General features: G+C 33.6%; 1 long non-coding RNA gene across 1 annotated transcript; it reads left to right on the top strand.

Moving 5' to 3' along the window:
- Nucleotides 1-1,394: 1,394 nt before the first annotated feature.
- LOC129219226 (uncharacterized) lies at nt 1,395-8,808 on the top strand. Its single transcript, XR_008580381.1, has 3 exons — nt 1,395-1,683; nt 3,433-3,500; nt 8,660-8,808. It is a non-coding gene; the product is annotated as an uncharacterized LOC129219226 (long non-coding RNA).
- Nucleotides 8,809-9,180: the final 372 nt, after the last annotated feature.

Raw genomic sequence — 9,180 nt, 5'->3', positions numbered from 1 at the left:
ATTCTAACACATTCTCTATTAAAGGGCAGCACAATCAGAAATATTTTTCTGCGGTCCTTCGGGAGGGGGTGTGCACTCAATGGGAATTGACTTGGGGAAAACAACGAAAAACACGCCCGCTATCCACTTATAACTAATAAAAAGCATTATTTTTCCAAAGCAAAGGGGACTTTCCACCTTCCTCCCTTTCGTCCACATGGAGGGGGGGAGGGCAAGTGGAGGCTCAAGCCCCACCTTGGAAATTAGAACTTCCTTGCTTTTAGTACTTTTTTTCTAGCAAGAAAGTAAAAACATTTCTCCAGCCATTAATGAATAAATTATTAAAAATGTCAAATTTTAAGAACTCTAATCTGTACTGAAATCGGTTTCTATGCGGAAAGTATCTTACTAAACCATGGAAAAAATATCTGACCCCCTCCCCCCCTTAAAATTTTGCTTATGCGTGCCCATGCCCCGAACCCCCTAAATAACGACGGACTTACTTGTGACTCATTAGCAATCTTCGTGTTTTCATAAGCACTCAAGGATTAGTGAGAATTGCTTGAGACTCCAATGAAGGTGCTCCCCCCCCCCTCCCAAAGCCCAATATCTAAGGTTGTGCTTCTGTTTTTGGGCGTCCACTGATGTCCTGTGAATTTCTTCATTTGCAAGGAAGTACTACTTTTGCTATTTACTCACGTTCTTAATAAGTCATACATATCATTTTATTACCAATCTCTGAACTCTCAATATTTATTGCCCTGGTGTCCAACTATTTATTGCCGCTTTTTCCAATGCTAATGCATAATGGCATGCGGTTGGAAAAGTGATATACAGTTCATTTTGACACAAAAGTTAATATTGTTTCTCTTGAAAGTTGCGTATACTGTATCTATGTTACAAAAAAAGAAGAGAGAAAATATTAAAATTTTTAATGGAATCATTTCTAATGAAAAATGTTACAACTATTATTTTGCAGAAAAAGTTTGCAAAATTACTGCATCTACGGGTTCCCCCCTCCCCTTAAGAGCAAGGGTGCACCCCCTCCAAAATACCCACTCAGCAGAACTGGTCGGCGAGACGTCCCATACTGGTCATATGTTTGACGTCTGGAGGGCGCTTCAATATGATGTCCACAGGACGCCTCTAATTTTATTTTTAGTAAAATTTAGCGCAGAAAATGAGTCAAAAGATGATAAAATTGTCGAAAATAGATGAAAAACGTATATTTTACTTCAAAAAAGTTTAATTACTAATTAAAACCGTGTATTTCCAGTTTGGTCTTATAGCGTCAGTTTAGTCAGTCCCTGGGACGACATAACGGTGACCATTTGAGGACCCTTTTACTCAACCCGGGTTCCAGCCCTCTACCCTGGTTCCTGGGTCGTCCTGGCGACGGACTTCATGCCGTCTATGCGACGCCGAACCTTTTTACACTTACACTTCATCAAGATATTCCGCGTAAAAATATACTCCTTAGCAAGAAATAAATAAATAAATTATTGAAAGGTTTAAAATCGCGTCTTTTTGTTTCGAAACACATTGTAACGAAGAAACATGGATGAAATAAAGAAAAAATTTAAGCTTCCAACGGTAATTTTATTTTTGATTCTATTTCGAGATATTCATGCGCGGCATTCTAAACCAGCGTTGTCTCTCTGAGCTCCCGCTCGCCGTTCGGCCATGTTTTTGCAAGCATGAAAGGTAAGTAAAAATATTTTTTTGTTTATTACGTATAGAAATGCAATAAGAACGTTGTGTGCATCTTTTCTTAAAGATGTTTGTTTAAGAGTAATCCTTAACGTCCCCGAAAGAAAAAAAAGCAAACTTTTAATGTATATTCGTGTGCGTTTTTACTTAAAATGTAGTGTTAACTATATGATGTGTTTCATTGTTTGTCCGTTGTGTTTGTGGCAGTTTAGTGTAAATGTTTACAGGAATACGTTCTTGAAGTATTGAAAAGCATTATGTTTTTTTGTTTTGTTTTCTGCGTGTCCCTGCAGCATGTGAAAAAAAAAAAAAAAGGTGCTCGTTACGTAATGTAAATACACAATCATGCCGATACTTCGACTGTTGCAGATTCTGTTGATACTAAATTTAACAACGACATTTTTTTTTATGGTATGAAATTAGACAGTTGTGATTAACATTAATATAATGTGTTTTATTGCAAGCAAATTCGTATACTCTGTATTATAATGGAAGCAGATGATGTATAAAAATAATGATTTTATTGTTTTTCAAAGCTGAAAATTATTTTTCTTTATCTCATGCTTGGTTTTCTCCTTAAAGATGTTTATGTCATGATTCTGTAATTTTACTCCCTTAAAGTATTACACCAAATTTTTAAGAGTAAATAAACCTGAAAAGATTTTGCTGTTATGCATCGTTTTATTACTTTATTGCATTCAACTGTTTTAAATTTTTCAGGATGATTTACTTCCTTTTTATTTTTGTCATTCGCAAAAAAAAAAAAAAAAAAAAAAAAAAAAAATCATGTATAGTTTTTAATTTATTAATGCCAATGATCATGCTCTTTTTCTGGAGAACTTCTTCAGTAGTATTTACATAAAGTTTGTCTGCGAGGTCACAAGGAGCCATTGAAATTTTAGGAGTCTTAGTCTGTTCTTTTTAGGAGAAGAGGGAGGCTTGCCATCGTTCTTATGGACTTGACCAGCGCTGACAAGATTCCATGCCACCCTAATCGAAAACTGGTTGACTGGACATGGTTCGAAATCAGAGTCATGTTACGATTTTTATGGGGATGCCTGTCGCAAGCTAACAAGGCCTTTGGGTCTCGGTGGCCCTTGCATTCACGTGCATGATATAGTGTATGAAATTAAACTTTTTCTTCTCCTTTTTATTACAAAATTGTAATGCATTGTTATTTAAAGTCTGAACCAAATGATTGGTATGACAGCAGCAGTGTCATGTGATTTTTTGAATTTTACTAAAATTTATTTATAAATGTTTAAATTCCATTGAACTAGACTATATTCTTAATATTAGAGCGAGGTTTTGTTTTTGTGAACGACTTTATTTAACAACTACCAAATATTTTATTAGTGTTTGATGGAACTTGATATAATACAGTCGTAACTGCATTAAAGATACAAAGATAATTTTCATTTTCATTAAATTACAATAAAATACCATAAAAATTGTTTTTCTTTAAAAAGCCGGCTTTTTACAGTGGTTTAAACCAAATAAAGCCCTGCCTACTGGTCCCTTGAACCAGTGAATTATTTTTCTAACCCATATGTAAGCAGTAGGTAGCACTGCATGAGTGATGGCCTGTTTTCAGTTTTCATAAACTATGTAAAATTGTCTACATTGTAATATCAACGCAGCATATATAGAAGATTCAAGGGGTACTATAATGAAGTACCAAATACATATTAACATACTATTGTACTTTTTGTCATTACATATAATTTTCTTCCCTTTTTTAAGGAAGAAAACTTAAAGGGATCGAGGAGCAGAATTGGAAATGCTTCTACTTTAACTTTAAAGTCTAAAAGGTAATATCTTTTTGTATTGAATTTTCATGCTTTTTCTTTCTTTCAAATGCAAATAATATTTGTTTTTATTTGTCAGATTATATAAATCTAACCTCACTTTTCACCTTTTATTTCCATCGATTGACTTATGTTTTGCTTATGTGTTGAGCTAGGTTTCTTGAAGATCAAATTGTGACAAATGTTTTAATGTATGCATACTGAAATTTTAACTAAGGGAGTTACAGTTCTAATTTTGCTCCCCCTCCCCCCATATCTCTCCCTTTTCATGCAACTGAATTTTTAATTAAGTCCTTTGATTGTTTTATTATTTTTTAAGTTTCCTATAGTTCGGTTTAGAACTGTTTTTTAGCCATAAGTATCTGTATAAAATGTTCCAAAATGAATATTTAAAAATCATTTTAAATACAGTGTAACTTTGATTTTAACGATACCCGATTTAATGATTTCCTGAATTTAGCGATACATTTCACTGGTCCGAATTTAACTGCATTGAATGTATAAGCTCCTTGATTTGAAGATATCCTTATTTAACGAAAACTTTCTCCAGTCCTTTGACAATTATTCAATCGGGGTTATACTGTATTTTTTTTATATTTATTAACACATAATTGTGAGTGTAGCAAATCTGCTACTTATATTTTTCCATGACTTTGAATTAATGCTCTCGCAAAAGCAACTATGTTGTCAATCAAGTGCATGCTCATGTCTGTGTTAAGCTTGGTTTCATTGAATAAATTCTGAGGAATTACAAGAGATCTTACTGTTGGGGGAGGGGGGGTTCTCAGGCTTAAATGAAGGGTTGACAAGAGTCTGTCGACTTAGTTGGAAAGTATGAGAGGGCTGGGGTTTGGTGAACAAAACTGACAAGAATGCATTCCATATCATTCACTCTGAATAGCTTACACTCAGAAAACAGTTATTATATAAAACTGAGTGAATATTCAAGGGGTGACCATCCCTTAAGGGAAATGGTGCATTGCCTCCTAAGCTGCGAGCCCCCCCCCCCCAAAAAAAAAAGCATTCAAAGATGTAGTTTGTTTCAGTTTCAATAATACCATTCCCATTCGGTCAGGACCCCCCTTCCCTGCATTAAAGAATTTTTCTACAGTTTACACCAAACTTGCTTTCTGTACTACTTTTCTCGCCTTTTTTTTTATTTTTACCAATTTCTTCAATCGCCATGTGTTGAAATTGTTACTTCCCTGCAAAAAGTCGTCAAAACCCCTAACCGCCCACTCGCCTCCCCCCTCCAATAACTAATTTTTTGAAATAGTGATTGTTTTTTCTTTTTTCCCACTACAATATTCGTAACTTAATTTTGCATTTATTTGTGTAAATGTTATTTATTATTGGTCATTTATGGATTATTTTTTATTTAGACATTGACATTTCATCCGACTTCGATTGCTTATTTTTATGTATATATATATTTTTTGTAACCATAAAAATCGTCTTTTAAATTCATTTGCGTGTTGTACACTATGTGCTAGGGCTGTACCCAAACTTTTGTTTCAAGGAGAATTTTACCAAACATATTTCTTGTGCAAATTCAATATGATCAATGAAATTTGATTTCATATTTTGTGTTCTGTTGCTTTTTGTTACAATAGATACTTAAAGAGCATTAACATGAAAAGTGAAAATACAATGTATTTCTTTCAATGAAAGAAAAAAAATCTGATCTAAGTTTTCTAATCACTCAAAAGGATAGATGTATTTACTCTTTACTCATCTAAGCAGATGACTAGCGCAGCCAGAAATACCTTCTGGAGGGTTTTTTTGATCAAAAATACCTTCTGAAGGGGGTTTTTCCCCCATCAAAACAGCCTTTTCATATGTATAAACTACTGTATTATAATTTGCATTTTCATTAAAACCAATGCTTCTGAGGGTTGTTTTCAGCCCCTCTCCCCCTTCGTCACGCCACTGAAGCACATATGAAGTAATATTTCTAAAATTTCTATTTTATGACATTTATAAAATGTGTAAAAAGAGTACTTTCAAATTTAAAGAATTTCGGTATTTTTGTTTGGTATTCAAAATTCAAAGGAAAATGTTGCATTGTTCTGTAGAAATGTTTACAATAAATGCAATAAAAATAAATACTGCAGATAAAACACCTTATTTACATTCTTATTCAATAATAATAATTTCATTTTTCAAATGAAATTTCGAAATAAATAAAAAAATTAAAAATGAAATAGTAATAGAAATGTTTTCAACAAGAAAAGTGTATAAAAACATCTTTTGAAGAAGTAGTTTTGAAAATTTTTGGTGTGGATTTATTTCTAAAGTGTCTATTAAGCTAGAAATTTCTAAGCGTTGTTCTCCCTCCCCCCCCCCTGTAGTAGTAAGTATTGCCTTTGCTTTAAACTGGAAGACATTCTTGATTTGATTTTGAGTTTAACATTGATGATGGTGCCTGTTAGGTTTTTGCAATGTTAATGGCGTGGGAGGGGGGAGGGCAGATTCAGGAGAGGGTCCCTGTGACAGTAATTTGTTGTGATTATTATTACTTCATTTTTTTCGATGTGAAAAATAGTACATGGAATGAATATTAACGTGTGTGTGTCCCCGTTCTGTAAGGTATTTCTTCTCAGGGCCTCATAATTCAAAGGAGTGACTGGGTTCGTTTACTGGGGTTATTGCTATTTTGAGTTTTCTAATTGTTCATTTTCAAAATAACAATCATGACTAATGAGTTCAACGGTTTTTTCAGAGCACTCTTCCACCTCAAACCACATGTGTGTCTATTAGGGTGGAACGAAAAAACAAAGTTTTTATTTTCGAATCGTAATAGTGCGGAAAAGTTGCGATTGGTGAAGACTTACAAAACAAAAAAGATTTTTAAAATCGGATAATATCTTCCGATCCCGCAACGAGACTGAATATTTGAAAAAATGGAAAATTTCGTGTTTTCTTAGTGATTTTTCAAAAATTTTGTTTTATGTTTCTTTTTAAAGCTTTAATATGGAAAAGTTACGATTGGTGAAACCTTCAGAAATTAAAAAAAAAATTTGAAATCGAATAATACCTTCAGATCCAGAACCAAGCCTGACAAATCGAAAAAGTTGAGAATTTCAGGATTTTTCCGAATTTTTAACATTTTTGGATCAATGTACATTTCAGGCTACAGAACGGAGAAGTTACGTTTAGTGAAGACTTCAAAGTGAAAAAAAAATTATCTTTTTGAAATAAAACAATATCTTCCGATCGCGCAACGAATCTACATGTTTGAAAAAATGTAAACTTTAAGCCCTTTTTTCAGCTTTTTTTTTTCTTTTAGTTTAACGATCCTCATAAGTTCGGTATGAAATACTAATAGAAGAACGTTTGTTTATAAAACAAATGTGATATTTTAGTAATAGAGCCTGCCTGTAAATTGTTCACATGGCCCTTTAATCCCGCGATACTCATATTTGTTTATGCCGCTTAGTACAGTGTATGCATCTAATACGCCCCATTAGCGAAATAAAGAAACGCAAAAATTTCACAGACGATGCCATTCATGGTTACTGAACAATTCAAATCTGTCGATACTTACTTGACAATCTAAAACAAGTTGTTTACCCTGTCATTGAAAGAAACTCTTTCTTTGCGCATTTCGAAAACTTATTAATGGCAATGGTGTTTAATGAAAGGGGGCATATAAGAGAACTAGCATTTAAAAACGTCTTAAAAGCCAGAGAATCTGTTTCTAAAGGCAAAAACATTAGAAACTTTGTCATTCCATCTCTAAATTTCGAAGCAGAAGGTTACACAGAGATTATTAATTGGAACACGACAAAGCTATCTTCTCCACCTTTTCTTCGAAAAGTTCCTAACAAAGACATTGAAAATTTTATTGTAACAGGCACTATACCCGACTGGGATAGAAAACTATTCCTCTGCCATACGCAAGCTGTCGAAAGATGTGTGAAGCTAATGACGGAGGCTTCACTCAAAGTGTGGATTTAAATCAAAGAATGGCTACATAAGAGCAACATTGAAATCCAGATCAACTTATGAGGATCGTTAAAGTAAAAGAAAAAAAAAAAAAAAAAGCTGAAAAAAGGGCTTAAAGTTTACATTTTTTCAAACGTGTAGGTTCGTTGCGCGATCGGAAGACATTGTTTTATTTCAAAAAGATATTTTTTTTCACTTTGAAGTCTTCACTAAACGTAACTTCTCCGTCCTGTAGCCTGAAAAAGTACATTGATCCAAAAATGTTAAAAATTCGGAAACATCCTGAAATTCTCAACTTTTTCGATTTTTTAGGCTTGGTTCCGGATCTGAAGGTATTATTCGATTTCAAATTTTTTTTTTTTATTTCTGAAGGTTTCACCAATCGTAACTTTTCCATATTAGAGCCTTAAAAAGAAACATAAAACAAAATTTTTGAAAAATCACGAAGAAAACACGAAATTTTCCATTTTTTCAAATAATCAGACTCGTTGCGGGATCGGAAGATATTATCCGATTTTAAAAATCTTTGTTTTGTTTTGTAAGTCTTCACCAATCGCAACTTTTCCGCACTATTACGATTCGAAAATAAAAACTTCGTTTTTTTCGTTCCACCCTAGTGTCTATGCTTTTCCGATATTTTATAAATTTAATGCCATATATTCAAAGCTTGTGGTAGCATGATCAGCCTATCTGCCAAAAGAAATATGACTTTTATGATGAAAATTTGAAAAAATATGATCTATGGTGCAGGTAGCGACATTGAAAAAAATAGGGGGTTGGTAGGGCATAATTGAAAGGATTTTGATCTCATTGGGTTAGGGGAGGGGGGTGCCTTGTAGCATGTGAGGGGGTGCGCCATCATCCTTGGGGGATGGACTTAACTGATACTTTTTTTACGTAGGTGGTACAACGTTCGACATTGAAACATGACTCCCTTTACAACAATTTCTGGATCCGCCCCTGTGAGAAGGGGGATGAATCTTTTGATTACTCATTTTACAGTGGGGACTAAAGGAATAGGACAATATTTTGACAAGCCAGGAGTAAGAATTTTCTTAGTACAATAGCTTATAAAATCGCATGACTTTTTCCTGTATTGAGCAAGTAATGTTTTTCTTTCTCTCCCCCCCCCCCCAACCCATTAATATTGTGCTGTCCTTTTTTGTGGTTTTTGAAAATATTCTTATTTTTTCTCTTCATTAATTCTTTTTCAGATGGTATTGGAAAAAACATGAAGGTAGCAGATGACCAAGGGAAAATGAAATCCTGGCTGAAGCATTCAGCAGACTAGCTGATAAGGGAAACAGCCAACAATTAATGAAATCTATTGTATAAAATTTGTTAATAAAGGTGTTTCATTGTATTATTTTAGTACTGCTCTTTGTATCAAACTTCATGGAATCCATTAAATGAAATTCAGGTAAATTATATAAGAATGTTGTGCTACTTGTACTTCTTTTTTTCTTTTGCAAAACTAAGTCCTGGCTTAATGTATTTAACTATTTTCAGTTAGAATTTCATTGTGTATTGATAAGAACCAATTGTGCACTAGTTTTATCAACTTGGGGGGGGGGGGGGGGGGGGGGGCTGTATTTCAGTTTAATATTGATTGCTTACATGCAGGGAATAAATTGAGAATAACTTGTTTAAATGTGAATGTTCATTTAGACAACTTTTTATATCGCGAATAAGAATTTTGGATTGTTTTTCAACTGGAAACAAAATTTGATTGCAA

This window comes from Uloborus diversus, chromosome 3 (genome assembly GCF_026930045.1).
Source record: "Uloborus diversus isolate 005 chromosome 3, Udiv.v.3.1, whole genome shotgun sequence".
Taxonomy (NCBI): Eukaryota; Metazoa; Arthropoda; class Arachnida; order Araneae; family Uloboridae; genus Uloborus; species Uloborus diversus.
The sequence above is the reverse complement of the archived record's forward strand: the minus strand, read 5'-3'. Positions and strand labels throughout refer to the sequence as shown.